Source organism: Ascaphus truei, chromosome 3 (assembly GCF_040206685.1).
Source record: "Ascaphus truei isolate aAscTru1 chromosome 3, aAscTru1.hap1, whole genome shotgun sequence".
NCBI classification, from domain to species: Eukaryota; Metazoa; Chordata; class Amphibia; order Anura; family Ascaphidae; genus Ascaphus; species Ascaphus truei.
In genome coordinates this window covers 228,564,465-228,577,492 of record NC_134485.1, presented here as the reverse complement: position 1 = coordinate 228,577,492, position 13,028 = coordinate 228,564,465, and the positions used below count along the sequence as shown (strand labels likewise).

Genomic DNA, 13,028 nt, shown 5'->3' with positions numbered 1-13,028 from the left:
TGGATTCTTGAACAAGGAGATCCAGCAGTTCCCAGAACGTGGCTGCCTGGCACCCCTCTACCCACTGCCAGCTCCGGTGGGCTATCCGGGAGGCAAACTCCACATGGATGTCACCAGCACTCTTATCCAGCACCCGGAACTGCTCGAGATATGACTCTGGGTTGATGGCGTATCGAGTTAGCAGGACTGCCTTGACATGGTAGTAGTCACCAGCATCCTCTCTCTCAATTTCCACGAAGGCCACCTGCACCTTTCCGCTTAACTGAGGGGACAAGTATTTCACCCACCTGCTCAGGCAAATCATGCCTCAGGTGTTGGTTCTCTAAAGCCGTTAGGAACCCATCAATGTTGTCATTGCCATCCACAAACTTTGCAAAGCTCTGGTACGACACACAGGCTGGGTGGGCTTGAGAACTGCCACTGCTGGGCATGGATGAGCCTGGCGTGGGGACCGGGGGGGCTAGCTGGGCAAACTGCAGGCGCTGCTCTATCATCAAATCTGGTCAAAGCGTGGCAAATAGTGCCGCAAACACACCTGGTGTAGTAGGGGCAACAGCTACTGGGGAAACCACGGGAATATCAATGTTCTCTTCCCCCTACTCCTCGGCATCGAGGACCTCATCCTCTTCATCAGCGGCCACTGCCACTACCACTTCGGCGGCCCCTGTCAAGCTCGCTTTGTACCGCTTAAGGTCCTCCATGAGGTCTACCTTGGCTCGGCCGGCTATTAGCAGCCCATATCGCTCGTAGCGGGCTACCAACTCGGGTCAACTCCAGTTTCGAAAACGTCATGCCTTGCTGGACATTTCAGATTCAAACTAGCTATAGGGATACCGAATGGCAAGCTACCACGATTTGTGCACTGTATGTCTTGAACAACTTGTCCCGCGGTCCTGAAAAATCAAGACCGAATCAGAGCTGAGAGTTCCTGCAAGAATATCAGCACTGATCCTATTGATCCCACTTCTACCACCAGAAAAAAACTGTCATGGGAGACCAGTACTTTTAACACTGGGATCATTATCACCAGACGGGACAAAGATGTTGAATAAACAGAGTTCATTCTGGCAAGCCAGCAGACATACAGCATACAATCATCAACTTTGGGTCTTGGGGGAACACTCTAGCCTCATCTAGTGCAGGGGCCTGCTTCAGGTAGGCTTACCCTGTCCGCTTCATATCCCGGTTCCTCAAAATGCTATTCTCGTAATGTGTATAAAGTGAGGTGTCGAAAGGTGAGCAAGCGCAAGTCCCAGGTGGTGAAAGAATGTGGGGCGTTCAGCTGGATCTCTCATGGAGAAGGTGGAACATCTCTAATTATAAGTAGGCGAACAAGAAAGGCCCAGTGGTAGCAAAGGTCATGTTCCCTCAGCACTGCTGTAGTTGGCTGTAGATTATGCGATCTGGAGAGCATTGAAGGGTACAGGTCTTGGAAAACTTGTAATGAAATGTTTTAAAAGGTGAGGTCTCCTGTTCCTCTGGCCACTGAGTAAAATGCCTCCTTGATTTTAAAAGTAGTGGAAGTGTATTACCACATCTCTTGGGTGGACCTTTGGTAGTGGGTTTCGACCTCAACTCTCTATGGCAGTGGTCATGTAGGAGGGAGGCCTCCAGTCAGTCTGGCAAAAAGTAGTCAGCCATCTTGAAACAAACCCTTCAAGGTCTGTAATTGCTTTAGGGATTACCCATACATGGACGTTATTCCTCCTGTCTCTGCTTTCAGAGTCCTCCCGATAGTCAGTTATATCTGCCATTTGGTTTTGCAGCTGAGCTAAGGTGTGGTCCTTCTTATATTGGGCCTCAATTGTTTCATCCAGTTTCCTTTCCATCGTAGCTGTCCTTTCGCCCAGCAAACTCAGGTCCTGTTTTATTTCTTTCAATTCTACATGTAGCATTGCTTTTAGACTCCTTTAGAGATTTTTAATCTCTCCTTTTGTGGAGTATTGGCCAACGATCTCCTCTTCTGACTCCATTTCTGAGTCTGAACGACACGTGATTTCGGCTCTGCGGCCTGAGAATGGTGGGGGCTATTCTGTCATTTCAAATATACTCCAAGATTGTTAACGTTGTTGTTGTTGTTGTTGTTGTTTGTTCCGGAGCTATCTCTACTCCTTGTAAATTCTGGATTTTGGAGAAGGTTTTTGTCATGATTTATTCTGTAGATATTGCATTAGTGCCCAGAGTGTCATGTAGCTCAGTCACTAAGCTGACATTCACTCAGCCACTGAGCATGAATTTCTAGAATAACCCTTTTATTACTAAAGTAGGGCCCTGCTTCTCGGCGTCCCACTTTTCGGTGTTCTGCCGAAACGGCGGTACCAAGAAGAGGGCCGCCATGTCTGCATATGCACAGGACAGGGACGTCTGAGGTCGCGCATATACATAACGGGGCTGCCGAAGTTGTGCATGCACAGAACGGAGTTCGTGCATGCGCAGAAGGGAGGACTGCACGCTGGATCCACTTTCCGGCGATTTACGCTTTGCGGCGGGGCCATAGAACGGAACCCGCCGCATGAGCGGGGCTCTACTATAACAAACTAAATAAAAAAAATAAAGAAATGAAATTTCTTTTCAGATTGAAGGATTTACTGAACTCAAATACTGTGGTTTCAACAAACTATTTAAAGTGATTGTTTTTCAGACTCAAAATCACCTACACGCATTTGCAGCTGTTACAGTAACTTCTATTTTTTCCCCTTTAATGCACAGATTCTTTACTGTGATATGTATAATTCACCACAGATATCTACACAAAACAAAGTGCAGGTTGTAGTCTTCTTCTGATCACTCTGAGATGTGCAGGTTTTAATGTAAGGTTGGGAGATTTAAAAATCTGAAATAGCTGAGGCTCTCTTTAAATTATCAAATAGAAACGAGGCTAACTTCTGCCAGTTCATGTTTTTACATCAACCATTCCAAAATCTACTGTAGCCCGGACAGACATCTTCAGGTACCCAGAATCCAGGGGGCAAATAATGTTAGCCTCTTCATATCCTCAGTTGCTTACATGCAATTACAAGACACAAAGAAAATGAGGCAGTGATTTGGGTTTAAAATCCATAATTATATTTCCAATGATAATGTTTAGGGTCATCGAACATAATAGTCAAATAACAAATACTTTGTAAAATAAAACGTAAACAATTATGTTTATATAAAATAATTTACTCTCAAAATTGAAAAATGATTGACTAGTTCTGTAAGTTCAAATTAGTATTACACTTTTACTGTATTATAAATCTCAAAACGTCATGGTTGCGGTTACACACTGCTACACATGCAATAAATCCAAGTGACATTTTAACACCATTACCCAATTAAAATAAAGCATTGAATAAAGACTTTTGTTTAATATCATCCTTGTTGAAATTCAAATGATTATATTAGTTCAGGATAAACAAACAACAAAAGTTCCAGTGTGACATTTGTCAAATGAAATTCTGTTCCAATTTAATCAGAATCCCCACAGAGTTTTTCAATCTTATCCAAATTGTTTTCAAATGTATTGAGACATCAACAAAAAGCATTAAAGAAAAATGAAACGATTATATCTTGTTTTATTACTTTCATTTTTTGTTTTAACTAAACATTGCAGCATTAGCACATTTTTCCAACGTATACCAAAGCTCATAACATACCATTAACCTCATGGGTAAAACTCAAATGACCCCAGATTCATCAACCTCCCTTATGGTGTAACACACCCGAACAGGCATTATCTTCCTTTTAAGTTGCTAAAATATTCACAATTTGAACCAGGTGGAATGTTCCAGGGACCCCTTAAATGCTGAGATATTTTTTTTGTTTGCATCACCCAATAAGGGCTTGATGAAGGCACAATCTGTGCAAAAAAACAGTAGATTAATGAACGGGCCAAAAAAGTCATCCAATTTCACTAAGGCAGGTTCCCATGGATCGCATCGATCCCCACCATGCCCCCACTCTGCGGGACTTTCCGCATTGCCTCCCTTTGCTCCACTCCTCGCCGCCGGCAGCTACTGAATTAAGCCCAGAGGGAATGAGATAGTGATGTACAGACGAGGCCACGATTATCCTAACGCTTGCTTTAAACTAGCTGGGTTACATTCTGGGTATGTGCTGGGTATGTTCTGGGATAGTTTGAGGCACGTTTAAGGCATTTCTGCATTGACTAACGACCCATAGGATTAACACAGCAGGGGTCCCTGGCAGTCCAATTCAGTTTGAATGGGACTACCAGGGACTCCCGCTGTTAATCTGATAGGCCATTAATCAATGCTGGAGCTATTTTAAGGCACGTTTAAGGCATGTTTTCAGGCTATTCCTGGGTCTTTTTGTGATTGCCAATGGTTTGTGTTAGAATAGTCGCAGTCTCTACTGTAATAAGGAAGGGAGGTTATATGTATAAAGTGCGCTGGGAGGCGGGCCTATTTCTATGTGGCCTGTCTGAGAGTGAAGAATCCTGCCCACCTACCCTATGTTTGTATTTCAATGTTAATGACTAAAAGGTATTGGGATACCTCATATAATGGTGCCCTTATTGGGGCTGGTTGGAATAATTACGCTACACCTGTTATGATGTGCAGTGGATGTCAAGAGCTATAGCGATGAAACTGGGTGCTATGATACTACAGTTAGTAGCAACGGGACGTGTCTGTAATTATTTGGGGTGGGGGAGGGGACAGGTGGGCTCCTAATGCGCCATGTGCTATTTAATCTCCTATCTCATCTTTAGCCTGGGTCGATCCATTGCTCGATGAACGCCTCCCCAATGATCTTGCTGGTGGCACAGTTCTCTTCTCCATGTTGCTCCAACACATGTTCTTTTTTAATCCTCTCATCTTACTTTTGGTTGTTGCCTTGGTCTTTTTTCTTCCCAATGTAATGTCTTGAGCAATTCTAGAAGTGTTGCTGTGAAAAGCTTTGGTGACAGTGTCTCCCTGTCGCACACTCCCTTACTGATCCTTATCTTTCTTGAATTTTTATGTAAACTATAGGTTAATGTGGCACTCTTATACGTTCTTTATGATACCAGTGAATGTTTTTTAAACACTTTCTCTTCGTCTCATTTAAAGAGATAAAAATAAATTGCGTTTATTCACCTAACGAACGTACACAACTATATTACACAAAAATACAGTAAAAAGACACACTTACTTTGGAAACTGGGATAACAAAACAAATCTTTCCTAATTGCAAACACACAGCAAAATATTCCAGGCTATTTCTCCTTCCTGTGGCCTCTTGCTGTTGAATTTTGGTCACTTATCCTCTGAGAAATTTAGACAATTTACTCAGAGCTGGAACTTCTCAAATGGGACTAAATCTCAGATGAATCACACAAGATGGAACTGATAACTCATGAAAAACGTAGATGGATCTGATGAATCTTAGATGAATCTAACTTCCTGACTGACTGCTTCAACCTTTAAAAACTCGAAAAGTCTAGCTTTTCAGTCTGCATTGTATTGCTGCGTGGGAATTTTCTCCCTGGCCAATGGGCAGGCTCCGCCAGTAACACAGGTAGCATGGCAGAAGCTTCAGAATAGTGACTGAGCATGTGCAACAAAACTGTCATCTTCCCCCCCCCCCCACCCACTGGCCACTGGCTGTTACGCCGGTGCTGCCCGCAGACCAGACCCGTCCACTGTGCTGAGGTGGGACATAGGGATACATGCACCCGCAGCAAAGGGAGCGCGTCCGGAGTGTGGTGTTAGTGTTGCCAGGCCAGGTATAGTAAGGAAGACAATACTTGCCTGTACCGGTAGTAGAGGAAGAGTAGTTATTGCCGTTGCCAAGGTCAGGGATTGGAGAGTTGCAGAAGTTCGAAGGTATAAGCCGTGTATCAGGGATGCCAGAAGTCACGAAGTCCAAGTAGAGCCGAAGTCGAGAGCCAGAGGGGGTAGTCGTCCAATCCACGTCAATACCTGAGGAGTCACTGAGAGAGTAGTCAAATGCTTCCATACAGAACTATGTCGAGCGACGAGTGATGGGAAGCACAGGCATAATAAGGCTGGGCAGACCGATGGGAAAAGGGGACAGGCCTTGAGGACTGCAAGGAGTCCTCCATGATAGGAGGGAGGTGTTACAGTCCAGCTGAGTGTAGTTATTGATTTGCATGGAACTGTGTGATGCTTGGGGGTGACGCCTCACTGCAGGAGCAGTGGTTAAAAGTGCTCTGTTAGGCGTGTGCTCTGTAAGCTGGGAATGCATGCACATAACGTCTGGGGTTGGCGTGCGTGTGTGCGTGGTTTCGGTGACTGATGCACGTATGCGCATGGGGTCAGTGACAGACGCCCGTGTGCGCATAGAGCGCAGAGCCGTAGACACGCAGAGGCTGCGGTTCAACAGGCACCTCTACGGTTGGTGCAATCCTGTGATGGCGAGGAGCCAGAATGCCAGTGGCAGACAACGGGGGTATGTGGGAATTGCGCTGCAGGCGCTTGGACGCCTGAGTACCGACGGGAGGTGAGTAATGTTCGCGCTGACGGCGCTGAGACACCAGATTCCTTACACTGGCCACTTGCCACTTACCATAATCCCTCCTGATTTCTTAATGAATGCCGCTCAGTCTAGCTAGGCCAAATGGACCCTTTGAAGTGAGGATAACCGTGTTCCAATTAGCCTTACCTGCTAACACCTCTGTGAACACCTCTAAGACAAATGTCCCTTTGAAGCTATTAGTCATAAGCCCCCACTGGGACTTTAAAACCTAACTTTCACCGTTTAATTCTAGCATGAATTAAACATTTTCCTTATCCCCTCAATAAACGCTCAGCCGCATAGGCACTAAGCCTGCTAGCCATGACTTCTAAATACCACAGTTCACCCACAGAGCATCAACATATATACACATTAAACTATACCCATGTAATATAATATATTGTGGCCTGTCTTATGTGTGTTAAAATATACACATTCTGCTGCTACAATGTGTTACAGTTTTTTGATGCAGGAAATAGAGTGTAACCTAAACGGTTCCCCTTACACTCGCCTTCATCTCTTACACAAAGCAACTGGATCTTTAAACATATTTCAAACCACTACAAACCTAAACCTCTTATTTTAATAAAACCACCCTCAGTCTTATACCTGTCTGGAGTGTGAGGATATTCATTAGCCCCTGGTGTCCCATTTTTACCTTTTCCTGCTGTGTGCTGAAGCAGGACGTCTTAGTGGTGAGTCGCAAGAATGGTCTCAGACTGGGGTTCTGCCTGGAGCACTGGTATTCCATGTATCCGAGAATCTCACTTGATTCCCAGATACATTTCTGGGGTAACTCATAACTTGAGAACCCCAGTACCTAGCCACAATCTGTAACACTTTCTCCGGCAAACCCACCCCGAAACTTATCTCCTGAAAATCTCCCGGTCCCAGCCCCCTTGGAAAAGATAAAACCACAAAAATGGCAGTTGTCTCATATTTTGCACACAGTCACAGTCATACATATACAATGCTCGGGCCCCAGAGCTGACACTCTAGGACCCCAAAAAAAGGGTCAGGGGTAACCAAGCATGCTTGACCTTTATTATATGCCTGGTTAACTCCGTCACTGCCACAGGTACATACTGTACAGTAATTGGTGGTTTCTTCTTGCTCTTCCTACTGTATGATGGATTATGTCCTATGTTATCTGTGCTCACATACAATTTCATGTAGAAGTCTTGAACTCTCTTTATGATACATGCACAGTCTTTTATTGTTGATCCATCATCTTGTTTGAGTGCAATTATTTGCTTCATCAAATCAGAAGTTGCCTTTCTTTAATAGTCTTCACCATTTGCGGATCATCTTTCATAGATCTGCATATTCAATCCTTGTTCTTGTGTGTTAGGATTGATTAATTTCTTGTCTCCTCAGATATTTTCTTATCCTGTTTTTTGTTATCAATTCCTCCAGTTTTGTTTCTCAACACCTATTCTCTCCTAGACCCTCTACAATCTGGCTTCCGCACTGTTCACTCGACTTAAACAGCCCTCACTAAAATAACTAATGACCTCCATGCTGCCAAAGACAGAGGTCATTACACTCTGCTCATATTACTTGACCTCTCTGCAGCATTTGATACTGTGGACCACCCTCTTCTCCTTCACATTCTCTATACTTTTGGTATTTGTAACAAAGCCCTAATTTCTCGTTATGCACCATCCCGACTCTTGCGTTCCGCTCAAAGATGTCTTCTCCCCCTTTGTATCTAAAGCCCTCTTCTGCCTTCAACCTTTCTCACTGACTGCCCCACACATCTGGAATGCCCTTCCCCTCAATACCTGACTAGCACCCTCTCTATTCACCTTTAAGACCCACCTTAAGACACAGGGGGTCATGCACTAAGCAGCGGAAAATTGCATTCGCCAGGGTTTGAATTTGCCATGTTTTGGCGTGTTGCCCTTGCTGTAGCAGGAAGGGCCGAATCCCTGGCGAATCAGAGCGAGAGCAACATTGCCAAACATGGCGAGTAACCGGTGGCGAGACAGTCTGCCTTGTGAGAAGCTGCAGAGAAGCCGTCCCCTGCCGAGATGTGTCTGCAGCAGAGAGATGCCGCTGCCACAGTGCACCTAGCTGCCTTTAATAAGCCAAATATAACTTTATAGCCAGATAGATCACCAAATGTGCTAAGCGTAGACTGCAAGTTCGGGAGAGATGTCAGTGGGTAAGTTGTAGTAAGAATAATGTCGTCTGCAAGCAGTAACAATTTGTAGCTCTCATCTTTTATTTTAACCCCTTGTATGTTGGGGGAGCCTCTAATAGTAACCACCAAAAGTTCAATTGTTAGTGCAAAGAGTAGGGGTGAACGGGGGCACCCCTGCCTTGTCCCTTTTTTGATTGTATACAATATGTATATTAATATATAATTATTAATAAATAATTATTACTTATTACATAATAATAATTATTATTATATGTTAATATTTATTTATTATTCTTTATTATTTATTATTCATTTATAAATTAGACAATATAATTAAAATAATAATTTATAAATGATTATTTAAATTTTTTAATAATTTATCAATTATACCATATCATACAGAAATTGAGCCCAGGCCCTTTCATATGCTGATTAAGGTTTGTTCCTCTACACCACACGAGCTGTGTGATGTCACAGACATCTAGGAATAAACAAAACATTTGCATTGACATGTACTCTGTGGCAATGTGTTGTAGAGGATACATTTATGTTTTGTCATACCAAGCCTATGGTGTAGAGCAGGGGTGGGGAACCTTTTTTCTGCCAAGGGCCATTTTGATATTTATAAAATCATTCGAGGGCCATCCAAAATTAGCCTGCTGTATTTGGTGAAACATTTAATGAACTCACCACTAATGTGATGGCTGGAACTGCTTCTCTTTGGGTGACTGACTGACTCTTGGGTGGTGGGTGACTATGACTGACTGTGGGTTGGTGTCTGTGCACACGCAAATGCACACGCACACACACACACAGAAATCGGGCAGGGGGCAGGGGGTAGGGAAATCAGACTCTCAGACCCACTCTCTCTCTCAGACCCTCAGACCCACTCTCTCTCTCTCTCTCTCTCAGACCCTCAGACCCACTCTCTCTCTCAGACCCTCAGACCCACTCTCTCTCTCAGACCCACTCTCTCTCAGACCCTCAGACCCACTCTCTCTCTCAGACCCTCAGACCCACTCACTCTCTCAGACCCTCAGACCCACTCTCTCTCTCTCAGACCCTCAGACCCACTCTCTCTCTCAGACCCTCAGACCCACTCTCTCTCTCAGACCCTCAGACCCAATCTCTCTCTCAGACCCTCAGCCCCACTCTCTCAGACCCTCAGACCCACTCTCTCAGACCCTCAGACCCACTCTCCCTCAGACCCACTCTCTCTCAGACACTCTCTTTCTCAGACACACACTCACCCCCTCTCCTTCTCAGACACACTCTCCCCCTCTCCCCCTCAGACACACCCTCTCCCCCTCAGACACACACTCTCCCCCTCATACACACACTCTCCCCCTCTCCCCCTCAGACACACACTCTCCCCCTCTCCCCCTCAGACACACACTCTCCCCCTCTCCCCCTCAGACACACACTCTCCCCCTCTCCCCCTCAGACACACACTCTCCCCCTCTCCCCCTCAGACACACACTCTCCCCCTCTCCCCCTCAGACACACACTCTCCCCCTCAGACACACACTCTCCCCCTCAGAACACACTCTCCCCCTCAGACACACACTCTCCCCCTCTCCCCCTCAGACACACACTTTCCCCCTCTCCCCCTCAGACACACACTCTCCCCCTCAGACACACACTCTCCCCCTCTTCCCCTCAGACACACACTCTCCCACTCTCCCCCTCAGACACACACTCTCCCCCTCAGACACACACTCTCCCACTCTCCCCCTCAGACACACACTCTCCCACTCTCCCCCTCAGACACACACTCTCCCACTCTCCCCCTCAGACACACACTCTCCCACTCTCCCTCTCAGACACACACTCTCCCACTCTCCCCCTCAGACACACACACTCCCACTCTCCCCCTCAGACACACACTCTCCCACTCTCCCCCTCAGACACACACTCTCCCACTCTCCCCCTCAGACACACACTCTCCCACTCTCCCCCTCAGACACACACTCTCCCCCTCAGACACACACTCTCCCCCTCAGACACACACTCTCCCCCTCACACACACTCTCCCCCTCACACACACTCTCCCCCTCAGACACACACTCTCCTCCTCAGACACACACTCTCCTCCTCAGACACACACTCTCCCTCAGACACACACTCTCCCTCAGACACACACTCTCCCTCAGACACACACTCTCCATCTCTCTCTCAGACACACACTCGCTCAGGCACACACACACACTCGCTCAGGCACACACACACACTCGCTCAGACACACACTCGCTCAGACGTACACACACACTCTCTCTGACACACACAGGGGGAGGGAAATCTGATTGGGGGGGGGAATCGGAGTAGGTGCAATCCGCAACTGCTGCTCGGTGTGGGGAGAAGGAGGACCGTGTAAGTGCGCAAGGGGGGGGGGGAGTCTGAGCAGGGGGGATCGGAGCAGGTGCCCTCCTCCGCAACTGCTACCCGGTGTGGGGAGGAGGGGGCGGAGCAGGTACCCTCCGCAACTGCTACCCGGTGTGGGGAGGGGGGCCGTGTAAGTGCACGGGGGGGGGGAAGGGGCGGAGCAGGGCGGGATTGGAGCAGGTACCCTCCACAACTGCTGCCCAGTGTGGGGAGGAGGAGGAGAGGCGGTAGTGAGGTGTCTCTCCCACCGCAGACTCGTTCTTCTATCCCCCAAGCCTCTTATACATCCTTCCCCCCCCATCCCCTACTCCTCTTATACCCTCTCCCCCCGGAGCGCTGTTTACCCGAGCCGCCCTGGTGATACTCAGGTCCTTCATCATCTCAGGTGGCTGCTGCCACACACAGACAGTGACACACAAACACAGTGACCGTGACACAGACAGTGACACAAACACACACACACACAGTGACAGTGAGACAGTGACACACACAGAGACAGTGACACACACACACACACACAGTGAGAGTGACACACACAGTGAGAGTGACACACACACAGTGAGAGTGACACACACACACACACACACACACACAGTGAGAGTGACACACACACACACACACAGTGAGAGTGACACACACACACAGTGAGAGTGACACACACACACACAGTGAGAGTGACACACACACAGTGAGAGTGACACACACACAGTGAGAGTGACACACACACACAGACAGTGAGAGTGACACACACAAACACACAGTGAGAGTGACACACACACACACACACACAGTGAGAGTGACACACACACACAGTGAGAGTGACACACACACACACAGTGAGAGTGACACACACACACAGTGAGAGTGACACACACACACACAGTGACATTGACTCACACACACACACACACACACAGTGACATTGACACACACACACACACACACACACACACACACACACACACACACACACACACACAGTGACATTGACACACACACACAGTGACAGATACACACACACACACACACACACACACACACAATAAGCCCACCTCTGTAAACACACACACGCACGCACACACACACACACACACAGTGACATTGACACACACACACACACACACACACACACACACACACACACACACACACAGTGACATTGACACACACACACACACACACACACACACAGTGACATTGACACACACACACACACACACACACACACACACACACACACAATAAGCCCACCTCTGCAAACAGACACAATATTAAGGCCTCTCCCCCCTTGGGGTGGGTAAGGTGCCTGGAAGGGGGTATGTGGGTTACCTGGGGCCCGGGGATGGGCTGCTGGAGCAGCATGGCCAGTGCAGCCGAGTGACAGGCCCGCGGAGCCTAAAGGGAGGGACAGGGGGGCGGAGCCTAAGGAGCCCGGCATTACTGGAGGAGAGAAGGGAGGGGGGCGGTGCTGTAGGAAGAGGCGGGCCAAAAAAAAATCTTGGCAGAGTGACAGCACGGGCAGACAATCAGGAGAGGGGGAGTTTTTAAAAAAAAATATTTTTTTTTTTTTTTAAACCATTCTTGCAGGCTTCCCGGGGCCGGACCAAATGACTTCGGGGGCCTTCCTGGTGTAGAGGTAAGTCATAAGGCATTGGTATGAGAAGGTCCTGAGTTCGAACCCTGCATGTGTTTTATACAAAATGTATTAATGTTCAATTTGAATGTGTCTAGTAGTCAATAAAGCATTAAACATTGAATGTTTAAAAAAAATGACGGCAGCGAGAGAGATGAGCACGTGGGCAATGGAGAGCAGAGAGATGAGCACGTGCCGGTGAAATTTTAACACGACCCTGGTTATAACGCGGTCTTGGGGTTGTGGACCCCAAGGACGGCGTTATAACGGGCTTCAGCTGTATATGTAAAGCCTGTATATTTGGCAATAAAAAAACAGATACATTTACATCTAATGTGACTGGAAAAACATCCAAAATAACTAGTTTTATTAATTGTAGGAGCACCCATGTAGTATATGTACTAA

General features: G+C 47.0%; 1 long non-coding RNA gene across 2 annotated transcripts in view; it reads left to right on the top strand.

Moving 5' to 3' along the window:
- The window catches only part of LOC142489464 (uncharacterized), a 64,218-nt gene that overhangs the window by 49,792 nt on the left and 1,398 nt on the right, over positions 1–13,028 (top strand). The window contains exon 4 of one of the 2 annotated variants that reach the window (XR_012799866.1): positions 12,578–12,626. The exons of the other annotated variant lie outside the window; for it this stretch is intronic. This is a non-coding gene — a long non-coding RNA (uncharacterized LOC142489464). The remainder of the gene's footprint in view (positions 1–12,577; positions 12,627–13,028) is intronic. 2 annotated transcript variants of the gene reach the window in all.